Source organism: Natator depressus, chromosome 3, assembly GCF_965152275.1.
Source record: "Natator depressus isolate rNatDep1 chromosome 3, rNatDep2.hap1, whole genome shotgun sequence".
Classification (NCBI taxonomy): Eukaryota; Metazoa; Chordata; order Testudines; family Cheloniidae; genus Natator; species Natator depressus.
Window position 1 is genome coordinate 192750798 of NC_134236.1, and position 13875 is coordinate 192764672.

The 13875-nt window shown below is 39.1% G+C and overlaps 1 protein-coding gene across 4 annotated transcripts in view; it reads right to left on the minus strand.

Moving 5' to 3' along the window:
• MEIS1 (Meis homeobox 1) overlaps nucleotides 1–13875 on the minus strand; it is a 123597-nt gene that overhangs the window by 5344 nt on the left and 104378 nt on the right. The gene's annotated exons all lie outside the window — the stretch shown is intronic.

Below are 13875 nucleotides of genomic sequence, written 5' to 3' on the forward strand. Positions count from 1 at the left end.
CACTATTAAGATAATGAACTGTGATGGCAGTACACCATCAAATGAGAGAACGTCTGGAGTTTTATCACCACTAGCTCACATTGCTGGGGACTTCAGAGCAATGCATTCCTTGTAGAGATTTCTTGGTGGTGGTTTTTTTTTTTTTGCTCTTTATGCAAAGACTGAGGTCAAGGCGAGGTCATGGCTATACAGTAATTGAACTTATAATCCTGTTTTCCCCCGCTAGGCCTGACCATTTACAGCAAACATCTTGTTAGATTGCAATTACTGTACTACTCAAAAATCCCCACTGCAAATGAAGAGCAGCTCTTTTGAAATAAAAATAGTTAATATTTGTCATCTGAAATAGTATTCATAGCATTTTTAACTTTTAAACTCAATTAGTTTTGGAACTGTTAGGATGAAAATGATATTCAAATTTGAACACAAGTAAAATAGAAAAGAACGCACATAATACAAAATAAAGCTCACCTGAGTCTATTCTGACTACAGCCTTAATGGCATTAAGATCATACTCAACGAGCTAGAGTAGAACTTCTCTCTCTCTCATTTCGCTAATCAGCAAACCCAATGAACATCACCTCCAAAAAAGTCAGCATCACCCAACTTCTCAGCAAAGACTGAAGAGTGCTCTAGAGAGATCTCCTTAAGAAGACGGCCTTGTTTTTTTACAAGCTGTACTTCAGTATTTACTTGTGGAAAAGGAGTGTTATAAGTAAAACCACATTATACTTGGCAAAATAAATCACCAAAGTAGATTTTGTGAAGCAATATGTTCAATTTGTCTTCACTGCGTGTTTGCCACACATTAGCAAGATCTTTATTGTAATAAAATTAAAAGGTACCACAGCATTCCAGCATGAATCTGGTGTGACTTCTGCTTGTTCTAAACTGACATGGAACAGTGATCAGAAAATATAGAACTTTATGTTGTTTGTACTTCAGTAATCTTTAAAGGAGACATCTACAGTACAGCACACTTAGTTTCCTCAGATTTCACTTTCCTGACTGACTTCCATTACACAAGTCCTCAGAAAGTTAATCAAGATGTGAATTATAATCAATCTTGTCTTGCCAAAAGGTACTCTGGAAGCACTCACACACATACACAGGGCCCTATTCTGTAAATCTTACACATACATTAGATCATACTTTAATCAGTACCAGTTCTGTATCAATTTTTATACACACTTCTAATACAAAAAAATAAACTACAACAAACTGTGCTGCAAATCAGTTCATCGTTATCTTGTACAAACCATGAAAATTAGAATAAATGTGAGCAGAAGGTTAGACTAATTCTCCATTCTCATTACAAGCACAGGTGTAGCACAAACACCATGTAAAAAAGGCAATTAAAATATCTGCTTCCCCCCCCCCCCCGCCCCATTAGCTGTCTTAGCTCCATGACCAATTAGAAAATTGTTTAATACCGAGAACCTGGCATTTGCAGAAAGCAATTTTCATAGCAACTCTCATAAGAAAAACAACAAAGAAATAAGGTACTTATTTTGGTAAGCCCAGAAGGCTTTTGCTTTTCCTATGTGCATCCCAACCTTGTACTGCATAGACTTCTAAATACCTGACAGAGTAGGAAGTCCTTGGAGATTAAGGGGGGGACCCTTTCTCGTAGCCATCTGAGATTGGGGAGCAGTTTTATGCTTGCTAGCTCTCCATAAAAACCCTCATTTAGGAAAATCTTTTCACTCAGACCAAGAAGTACACAGCTAAACAGCTTAAGTAAACTGAGAACATTTACTGGTACAAATAACCAAACTTTTCAACATTCCCCCTTCTCCAAAGGACACACATTATTAGTAGATTAGGTAGCTGGAATCTTACTTCAACAAAGTATTTAGTCTGGTATTTACCAATACTTATAAATAAGACCTGTCTAAAATAAAACACATTCTCACCTGTTTGTCCCACACTATCACTCAGGATGTCTACTTTCAGTACATTTTACACACAGGCACTTCCTTAAATATGTATTTTGTATAAGTAGACAGATTCTGCAAAACAGCCATGTGTTTGGATGCCTCAGGGGTGAATTCAGATGCAAGAACATTTTCCTTCTGGGCAAAGTAATAAAATGACATTCTTGCTCCTCCCACTAGAAGTCAAACTGAGGTCAGCTCCCCATCCTTGTATCTGTTTAAATAAACTGGTCCAGCTGTTTGTTTCCAAAATGCCCTTTAACCTTCTGTCCCATCCTCCCTGTCTTTGTAACAGAATGCTTTACTTTGCATTATAGTAGATTCCAAACTACTATGCATTAAAAAAAAAGTATCTACTTTAAAGTTTCTTTATTTTTCCTGTGAACCCAAAAGAACACATTAGATTAAAGTAGGAATAACTGTTCTGCTTTCAGAGAGCAGAATGTGATTCAATTATATCTACAAATCACATCTTAGGGCTGTTCACAAAAAAAGAAAAATATTTAATTATGTACGGAAAAGGAATATGTATTTAGGAATAAAACCTCTCTGCCACAGTTTTTAGTAAAGAAGGGCCAATAGCAAGATCACTACTTGAATTTGCAAAATTCTTGTTCAATACAATGATAGAAGCCCTGGTGGCAACAAAATGGTGGCACAAAACGTTAACAACAACAACAAAAACAAAAACCCCTCCAATTGTTCCTAGCACTCACATCACTCTCATTTCCTCCCTTGTTAACATTCAATTACTTTAAAGAATGTTTCTGTTTTAAAAATGCAGAAGGAACCAGGACTAATGCTTTTAAAAAAAAAAGTATTTACTTGTAAAACAAATGCTTATTCAAAACTAATTTTCTCCAAATACAAATCTTCTACCAACTCCTATAACGAATTATGGTTCCATTCTGGCAAGCACTTAACCTCACACTTAAAACATAGAATTTTACTCATGTTAGTAAAGTTACGCACATGCTTAAGTGTTTGCCTAAGGAGTGTTTATTTCCACACTACACCATGTGTCAATAAAGATACTCTGATGCAGACTCTTTCCTCCTGAATAGCAGAGTCAATAGCTGCTTATAACTAATGTGATTTGTCCAAGTGCAAGTCAGACCTGCCACCAAACTGAAAAAAGTTAACACATTGTGTGGAATGCTGCAAAACAATGCATATGCAAATGGCTATTTTTGTGAGTGGAAGAGAGTTAAACAGTTGGGCAAAGGTACAAGCTCAGAGAGGCTGAATTATTTTTTAAGTTAATCTCGTTTTCTTCTCCCTTTAGATATTCTCTCTTTTCAGAGTAGCAGCCGTGTTAGTCTGTATTCGCAAAAAGAAAAGGAGGACTTGTGGCACCTTAGATGCTCATATAAATTTGTTAGTCTCTAAGGTGCCACAAGTACTCCTATTCTCTCTTTGCTAATCAAGCAAGAATGAACAAAAATCTATTTGTGTAGCTTCTCCCCACTCGAAAGAAAACCAAGAGGCAACACTCTTTTTTAAATATGCATTTTACTGAACTGTTTTCTTTTAGACTTTTATTCTCCAGTGGTAACTGTAGCTCTCCCCTATTTAAAGGTCTCGCTATTGTGACAATGAGCATCTCTGGTCACATGGATAAGACTCAGACCAAAGCCCAGTGATGCAGCAATCCGCCTTTGAACTTTGACCTTCAGCTCGCCTGCCTTCACTGCAATAAACAAGTTTTGTTTCCTCTCGTTGAGCGGCAGCATCACCAGTGATGACCAAAAAAAAAACCAAAAACAAAAAAATACCACATTCCCCAAAACTTTACCAGCCAATAATTTTAGGGTGAAACTGGCTAAAATGCACCAGCCAGAAAGCGAGTATTTTCGCTAAGTCACAAAACCCTTCAAAAGGCAGATTTTGCTAGTTTCATGTTACAGCTTGCCTGATGTTTTTCACATAAATCTGCTCTTTTTCCTCTCGCTGCACCTCCCTTTGTTGCTTGTGTAGTCATCTGCAGCGCTAGCTGAAAAAGTGTGTATTTCACACTTCTGTCCATTAAATAAAATGATGCCCTCCCTTGCTATCACAGTTTCTAAAGTCACCTTTGCTTGTGACTTTACTTCATGGTCAGAGACTTCCAGTTTTCAGTGTTATATTAGATTTACTCATGCGAGCCCCCTAAAGATAGATGTTTAGACTTGATGGCGCATATAAATTTAATCCCACCTGCCCTCCCAAAATACAAACATTTTTACAATATTGCCAGTCTCTGAGCCCTTATGTTGTTCCCTGTCAATTTCACACTGGAGAGTAGTGTCGGAATGCTGGCCAGGGGGTTGCATATCAGAAGTGGTGCTATTAAGCGCCAGAAAACACACTGCTTCAATCATTTTGAAGCATGTTCTAGCAAACAGGTTTAAGGACTATAAGAAAACCCACAAAACCTATAAAATGGCAAACACCATTGTTAAACCAATATCTTTTGTATATCTCACCTTTAAAATGTACCTATCTACTTTGAAAAGAAAGATGACTTTCAAATAAAGTATAAACAGGCCAACTAGGCTCCATCCACATAAATATTGGTAACAAAGTACCTAAGGCTACCAACGGTATCATTTTTACAATAGATTATTTCTAAAAGCATTACCCTGCCTTCAGTTTCAGTCACCAAAACTGCCAAAATATTCACTTTCAGGACTTGCAATATTCTATATCACTTACTGGAATCACTCATTTATCTAGTGTTTCCATATTTTTTTCAATTTAACACCTAATTGCTAGAATATTTAAATGTAAACTTGTAATAATCCAAGAGTCAATGAAATGTTTAGCACATTTCATTGACGCTTTATTCCCAATTTGCAGTTTTGCTTGTTTACGTACTTTCTTGGGCCTTTTTAGGTAGTAAATTAAAGAGAGAAAAAAACTTTTGCAGACATCATTTCACAAAATTTTCACATTTCGAGGTCTAAAATGTGCTTTAAAAACAGCCTTAAAAACCACATTCAAGAATAAATAGATCCCTCTTGAATTATCAATACAGAGAGTAACTGGAGGTTTCTCAACTGTAATCATACTTCCCATCTCTAAAATGAGAAATAAATATGAAAAAAGCTCTTACTACAGTTATTAAAGAGGTTTTATCTTGAAGCTAGTTAGTGAGGTTAATGACCCATAACCACCATTCATTAACTTTCCATGCTTTCTACACTCCTTTTATTTGTGAAAAACGGGTTTCAAAACACTCAGGAAAGTTGAAGGAGACCTCATGAAGCCATGTCTGGCAACTTTTCTTGGTTTCTCTCTCCTCCTCCTCTGAAATGAAGACAGTCAGAACTGCAATATATCATTTACAACACTAAATAGGGGTAGGGAGGGAAGAGAGTACATGCTCTGCTAACCGCCTACTTCAGAAACGTAATATTGGAATTTACTCAAATCACAGCAAGTCCATCAATCAGATATATCAAAGTTCTCCCTGAAGCTTAGTTTTCCTCCTTTGGCAGCACTGGAATATTTGTCAAATGAGAATACAGAGGGTTGGGTATTGTGTAAGATAATATTTAAGAGTGAACTACAAATAAAATACTATGCAAAACTAGTGATGAAAAACCACTAATTAGCTGACAAATTTGATGTAAAGCACTAATGAAAGCCATGTGCTGTTCTGCAATTTTGTTTTAAAAATAGTTTCTGACGTCAAGCATTACTATGTGACCCTACAAATGTATTCATATTGTGCATTCAGAAAAGTTTCTTTGAAGCAGGAAAGTGCTATTTATTCTCTTGCAACCACAACCTGCTAATGTACGAAGCATATCAAGCACAAAGATAGAAAGGATGAAGATGTAATCAGATAATACACACCCAGTGTGTATACCTGGTGTGCCCTACATTTACTAGCCAGGCACATAAGAACTGTGTCTTTTGTCAGAATTCTGCTTGATCTTCTCTGAATACTATATTTACTCTTCTCCCCCTCCCACCCCATGCACCTTCTTGTTATTCATTGTGGGACACACCCACGCTATGCCCAGCCAAAATAAAAGGAATGGTCTCTGGAGAGCTATGAAGGGGGTCAGGAGGGTATCCTGCCACTGAGCTGGATGGAGGCACTGCTCAGTTGCTATTACCACACCATGGTAGGAGTAGCACCCACTCTTGGTGCATACCCTCCAGAAGGGATGACAACTGACGGCTCTGCATAGTGACAGATTCACCTGCTCCTGGCCCTGCTCCTCCCTTGATCCAAACCCTCAGCTGCACCCAGGAAGTCCCCAAAGAACACAAGGATAGGGGACACCTGAGTGATCTCCCAGAATTCTACTCCTTTCCAACTTCCTGTGCCATCGAACCATACTAAATCTTCTGTGTCCAGATCTCTATGCGGTTGGGGAGGGGCAGGCAGAAATCTGACGCCCTGACACCACAATTCTTGCAAAGATGATATAAAATCACCTAAGTGGCCAATTGATGCAAGAGTAAATCCTCCAGTAGAGAAGAGCAAGCAGAGCTAATCCTCTGCTTTTTCCCAATCCTAGACCCCACTGTAGAAGCTTTAAGGATCCTTTAAGAATCACTACAAGCAGCTATAAATTAGAACAGCATTAAAGTTGTTCTCACTTACACCAAGAGATGAACTGATTCTTTACAGCCATGAAATAATACTATGGGCCAAGTTCTGGTCCATCACAGAAATGTCTTGAACTGTGCATCCATTTCTAATCACCAGTGCACTTCCTACTCCCTGCTTCCAGCACAAATAATCTCCCTGCGTGGATGTATTGAGCTGTCTTTCAGATTATAAAGCCAGAAGGGACCACTGTGAACATCTAGTCTGACCTGTTCATCTAGTCTGAGCTCCTGTTTCACAGGCTTTGCTGGATTATAGAAGCACATGCTGAAAGGCACAGACCACACTCCTGGCCTCTAACCCCTGGAATGTCTTTCAACATGCCTGCAGTAGAGTGTGTGTGGAGTGGGGCTCTCTCTGCTAGTTTTGAGGACAGAATTGGTGTGCAACTCTTCCATTCTGAACTTACCCTTCATCTGCGGCTTTTTTCACATGTGCCTACAGACAGAAAAACCAATAAATGGTCATTAGAGCTGGATAAATTCTAGAAATAGGCCTGAATATAAACCCTGAATCCTAAAACTCTGAATGCGATCTAAACTTTGTAACTCAGGCCCAAGTCTGTTGCATACCAAAATCTACAGTACAATCAGGCGGTTGGTCTTCAGAAGGCAGCTTCAATCTAGCGACTTCAACTTTCTACTCTACTGCATGGATTGTGCGGTGAAAGGATAATGTCCTGAATTGGCTTTCAAATCTTATTGCAAACCATTGGCTATTTCTTTAAAAAGACTATTCCCTCTCAGGAGTATCTTCGTCTGATCTGGTATTGCCATATCATCTGTTTTTTGAGCTGAATGTAGTAGCAGTGTCTGATTTTGACCCCTGCTGTCCCCGTGTCCACACAAGAGGCACATGCATGGGCAGCAGTAGTGCAAGTTTCCGCACTGACACTCTAAACTAGAGCTAGACAAAATACTTGCAACTCATCCATTCAAGCTTAGCTGGGGCTCTGAGATTCATTGCATTTGTGGACATCACAGCCTTAGCCCCCAAAAGATTGTCAACGTAAGTGGGGGGTTTCTAGGGTTCCATCTGGCTTAGCACATATATCATCAGCACTGCTTTAGTATGTAAAAGTCCCTCAGACAAACAATCAAAAAAGCATATAGAACTTCTCTTCCTACCTAGTCTAGAGTCTTGCCTTGACCCTGGATCTTCCCGTCCAAAAGGCTGGTGGCCCTCTTCTGAGGTCTGGTGGCTTTTCCAGTTGGGAGCCTTGTACAGGCCACTGTCCCCCACCCACTACATATAATGGATCTTATGGGAGAGTGGGAAGATGTGCCCAGACCTGTGGCCCACAGTAAAGAAGTTAGAGCAAGCAGACTGCTCACACTACTAGCTGCTGGCTCAAATGAGTAGGGGCTGAGAAATGCTCTTGTGTGTGGAGGCTATAGATCTCTGTATTATGTCCTGTCCTCCAGCAGACCGTTTAGGAATTAAAGAACCAGTGTCCCACACCAGATGCTCCCACCCTAACAGGTCACTGGAGTGAGCTGAGAGCGGCCAACCAGACCCCTGAAGAGCCTCTTGGGGCATACAGCCACAGAGCCTCTGAAAACAAGAAGAGAATACAAATTGAAACACTATAGTTCGATTTGTGACTCTCACATGGAATGAATCAGGTAGAATCACCCAGCAACCCATGTCCTGGCTCTTTAGGTAGGAGAGGGTAGCTCTGTTTCCATGATGATTTGGTCCTTGCTGTCGCTGCTAAGACTACAAACAAAAGTGGCAGTTGTGGTGGTGTTTTTGTGACGCAGACATCTGTTTAATAGAAACTGGTCTGAAACCACCAATTCTTTCGCATAGACCATGAAAGATCATCAGCTAGTAACAACTCTCAGAAACGATCTATTTAAACATCACAGAACGTACTGTTTCAAAATTTTATCTGGTAATGTGATTCCCATTTTGCTTGGAGATTAATTTCCATGAATGGAATCTCCTATTATTGTTGATTAGGGAATCTTCCCACCATGACATTTTACTAGGGCAAGGAGAGGAGAACTGATGTTCCCAGAAAATGGTATGATCAAATGTACATTGGTAGGTCAGAGGAATGGCATAGAGGAAGGAGGCACATAAAGCTTATCACAGGTAGGTCCTCAGATAATCTATATCAGTGATGCTATGCTGATTTACACCATCTGAGGAGCTATCCCTTTTAGGTTCAGGGTGGAATTATAACTGAATATTAAGAGGCAATGGATAGCACAGCATTTTAACCACTGAAACTGTTATATGACCTACATTTTGTTTAGGACTGCAGTGGTAGTATTTTTTTTAAATGTATCTGCTGTTTTCTTTTCTTTTTCTAAAAAACCCCAAAGGGATCTTTAAGGGTTTAATTCTAATACAGACAGTGATACAGAATTTCTGTAGGATTATTTAAGACCAGACTGAGCAAAAAAGTACACCCTCAAAAGCACTTCCTTCCCATATGCCTCTGGCTCAGTTTCATTTTTGAGAAGAGAAAATTGTTTTATTCAACAAGGAGGCAACATTTGCCCCATTTTTAATATTTCAGGTTGACTTTTTAACTACTCAGAAATGCAGTTTGTTCTATGTAGGTGCAGCCTGGAGCAAGTTTATGATGTAAGTGAGGGAGAAGGGTCTCTGAGGGCACAGTTCTTAGCTTGTCGGGGTTTCAATTCTCAAGGGTTAATCGCTGTACACAAATCTCAGCAACTGTTGACACAAAATAGGTGGAGATCAGGTCTGTGCAAGCACAAAATACCAGAAAGGCAAACTGTATGTAAATACACTTAAGACAGATTTGACAAGAATAGACCAAAACCTGACTTGCAAAGAAATGACAAACCATTACTTCCCTCCTCCTCCACTTCCCCTGCTGAGGTTACTTTTTCTAACAACAACAAAAAAAACACTCTCTCATTTTAAAGAAAAACTGTAAGCACCTCAATGTATTTAAGATTGCTTGGCAGGGATTGCCATAATGTGTAAGATGTCCTATATGTTTTTAAAGAATAACTCTGTTTACACATAGTGTATACTTGGGTTTCAATTAATTTTTTTAAACAGAAACTAAAAAAAGAATTCTGACCCAGACCCTAATACAACAGAATAAAGCTCTTGCAAAAGGGAGAAAATAAGACAACTGGAAAATGTATGAACAGTGCCTTTTAATCTTATCTTCATGACACCTGACAGCACATTAGTTACAGAATATGAATGCATCCACTAAAAAGTTTGTCATGTACAAAACTATCATAGAAAAGATGGAATGCCTGGGGGAAAAACAATTTTTGCTACCTATTAACTTCTAAAATGCCAAGCGTCTTGACTGTCATTTTCTCGGCATGCTTGCCTTGTCTGTAGAGTGCAACATTCTGCTAAGGGAGCTGACTTCCCTCGATTTAAAAAGTTTGTGTGTTGATATGCATTTGGTAATTGCTGGCTGTTATTTAATGTATTTGCTGTGTAATCAACAGAGGTTGATTTGCTTGCAAACTAATGGAAAATTACTAGAAGTTCACTTTCCTTTTTTGTTGGCCCCATGTATCCAAAGAAGGTCTCTCCATAACTAGCAAACAGTGAAATTCAGATTGGTACAGAGGGCAAGCCCAAGGGCTAGGCACCACTAGAGTCCCACTTAAGGCCTATTTTGAGGGTTTAAATAAGCTTTGTGCTAGTTCTCTGCACAAAGGTGAATTTTACCCAGAAGGCCTATGACAAAAGCAGTGATTAAAAGGTTTTAGAACAGATCACGGTAAAGATCATCAGACCAAGTTTTGACTACTTTGTGCATGCCAACTGAAATTCACCTCTGAGCAAACTGGCTAGCACAAAGCATCAGAATAGACTAGCTCAATATGGCTTGTAGACCTTTTGTTGGCCCTTTGTGCAGGGATGAATTTTACCTGACCCACACACCAACAAGTAGTTCATGATCCACCTTATTCTTCTGTCACAATGGGATGTGTGGTCTCCCCAGTTCTGTCTCATTTAAAGCTGCATAGAGTTACTGTTCCGTAGGAACTTTGCCACAAGAGGGTTGGTAACAAGTAGGGGGTCTGCATATTTATGGATATGCACACAGAAAGTCACCTGACCAAGTCATGACCCATATGCAGAACCCTCCTTGGAAAAATAATTTATTCCTACTCAGAGAGGGAATAGCTGTTGGAAGGGGTTTCCAGTATTTTCACAGCTAGAACACCGGAGGAATTTTGGGGCTGCTGATTGTAACAGAGAATATTTAACTTGTCTTTAATGGCCAGCTTGAATGTGGACTCTGGGTATTACCTGCCTTTTCTCTCTTGCACATGCTACTCTGTGTACTCTGTGTGTGTGTGTGTGTTCCTTTTCTGCAATGGTAGAAACTGCAATGTCACTAAACAACCAGCCAATGATGCACCATCAGCTCTACCAAGGTTTTAGTGCTGACCCTTCCTGTTATCAGACAGGATATTCATGATCAGAAAGATTAGACTCAGGCTGATGCACTGGACAGTACAATCTTCTAATGTATCAGTTATTATACAGGCTGAGGTAATGTATATTTATCCACACTGCCTTGTGAGTTTTAATCTTGATTCGAAGGGTTTATAGTCTTGAAATGTGTGAGGTAATTCACTCTCCCTAGGAACTCCACTCCATTTCAGTCTGGATCCAGGACCAGCCTTGGGGACACTTGAAACAAATGGCCTCATGGGTTACTCATAGATGGCAAGAATTTTGTCTCTGGGCATTATAATCTAGTCTAGCTTGGGGGCACCAAGAACTCCAAGGCTGCTTTGAACAAAGAATGGAGGACAAATCAACACCACAGCCATGTGGTGTAGATGGTAACCTACTATAAGATAGTCTTACAGCATGATGGATTCCTCCCACTTAAAAATGTAGTCCCAGAAGAAAAATGAGAGTGGCTTTCTGTATATATACTATAAGTACCTACCATCTTGGTAAATAATTTACTCATCTTTTGTTATTTAAGTATTTTAACCATATAAATCATACTTAAGTCTGTGCTGTAAAATATAAAACTAAGTACATTTAAAAACAGCTAAACTGTAGTTTTAAAAATATGAATGTACTGTTTTTTTCCTTAAAATCAGACAAAAGCAGCATCAAGGGCACACTCCTAAGATCCTCTGACATGACAATACCTGATGGATTTGAAATTCACAACTCTTCTCCCTGCAAGCTATTTGCTCAGCTTTCCTAATAATACCTTGGTTGTCTGGCAACTCTCCAGGTCTGTCTAAGGCAATATGCACGCTACACATTTTTGACTGATTTCAATATTTTCTTATGAGTAACTATAGAGTGTTTTACGTAGTGAGTATTCCTGATTACTGTAATTTAAGAACCAAGAAATAGACTACAGATGTAATACTATTATTACAATTGGCATTCAAGGTGAAATGCATAACAATTAGCTAAGACTTAGTGAAAACATAAAAGTAAAAATCTGTTTTAAAAGCCCTGCACATGGTACATTTAGAACAGCTAATTTACCACACATATTCTGAATTGTTTGAATAATCAAACCATTTGCTCAGCAAGATTCCTTTTTATGGTTGGTGGGCTTGATGGGGTTGGTCCACTTCCTCTTCACAGAAGCCTACTTTCTCACCTTAATTTTGCTTAGGAGTAACAAACACAACACGTTTAACTACTTTTCATATTGTATATTTCCTTTTACATCTGTTTTTCTTGCTTTAACATCATTCCTGTGTTTTAGTATTATTGACAAACAATGTTGAAACATCTGTAAATGTATTATTAAATTATATTAAGAAATAAAAGGGAGATCCTGATTGATCGCTGAAGTTAAGTTAATTTGTGAATGTTTTAACATTTACAGCTAAATAAGTACCTGTATTTACTTCATCTCTTACTACTCAAAAAAGTATTTATTACACAGATTGAAATTGCAGCTTGACCTTTACTAGTTTTATCTGTTTACCGTAATAAAAAGAGTAACAGATCAATCTTTAAAAAGTGCATATTTTACTACCGATGACTGAAAACTCAGTGTGACATGGTTTGTAAAGGCAATAAACAAAGGGTGTTTTGCCCATTTATTCTATTTCGCAGTTTTGTAGGCCCTGCATGTGAAAATGCACTCCTGTGCAGACGACCAGCGCCAGATATATGCATCACTTAAAGCAAGCCCACTTATCCCTAAAAATAGTGTTTAAGTGGGTCTCAAGTGGTGCATTGGTCATATAGTGACCCTCTGCACGGGGATGAATTTCACCCTCAGTGAAGTAATTTAGCTAAGATGGTATGCATTCCAAGTACCCAATTCAACTCACAGGAAATATTGGAAATGAAAGTCTTTCCCATTTACATCAACAAAAGCTGGATTGGGGCCTAACTCTGAACTGTGGAGTAACTTCTGTACAATACTACCTCATATGTATTTCTATTTATTTATTTTTAAATGGGCCAAAATCCAGGCACACAAAGCTGAACTCTACACTACTGCAGGTAAGCAGAAGAAATCTCTGGCTATTGGGGCCCAAATCTGACAGACCTCAAAAAAGACCCGAAGAAGAGCTCTGTGTAGCTTGAAAGTTTGTCTCTGTCACCTACAGAAGTTGGTCCAATAAAAGATATCACCTCACCCATCTTGTTTCTCGGGAAAAAAGGCATTCATCTGTTCCAGACAAAACCACTGGGGCCTGTTTGCTCATGACCAGAAGGGTCTGGTCTGTTGTTTCAGCCATCCCTTCTCCCAACCTGCTACGCAAAGACAGGAAGTGGAGAGAACTTCCACTAAGTTCCCTCCTATTGTCCAAAGTGGAAAGGGATGAAGATTATACCCCCATCTCTCCTCCCACTGCAGAGAAGTGACCCTTTTACCTCTGGGCAATGGGAAGCCTCCTTCCTACAGCCTGATGGGGAAGTGCTGTACAATCCTGTCTCCTCCGTAGAGAGTGAAAAGGAGTCTGTGGCTCAATTACCACTCCACCCCAAAATGCCATTTCCATATGGATTGCATTCCATACAGTTGGGGAAACATCCGATGAAGTGAGCTGTAGCTCACAAAAGCTTATGCTCAAATAAATTGGTTCGTCTCTAAGGTGCCACAAGTACTCCTTTTCTTTATACCTTGTAGTGCCCACATTAAAAAAATTCTTATAGCTGCTTCCTTTAGAAGCTCTAGCTCCTCCATGCTTTGGAACTTGAAATTTGGCAGAGGGGAGTTGTCCTGGTGTCAGGGATATGCCATTTGCTGTCCCAGTGGAAAAAAAAAAAAAAAAGCCCAAATTTGGCCAAATTATAAACTTTTGAAAAGTCTCCATTCACATATGCTCAGTAGAGGCTCATTTGAATTTGGCAGCTAAATTCTCCAAA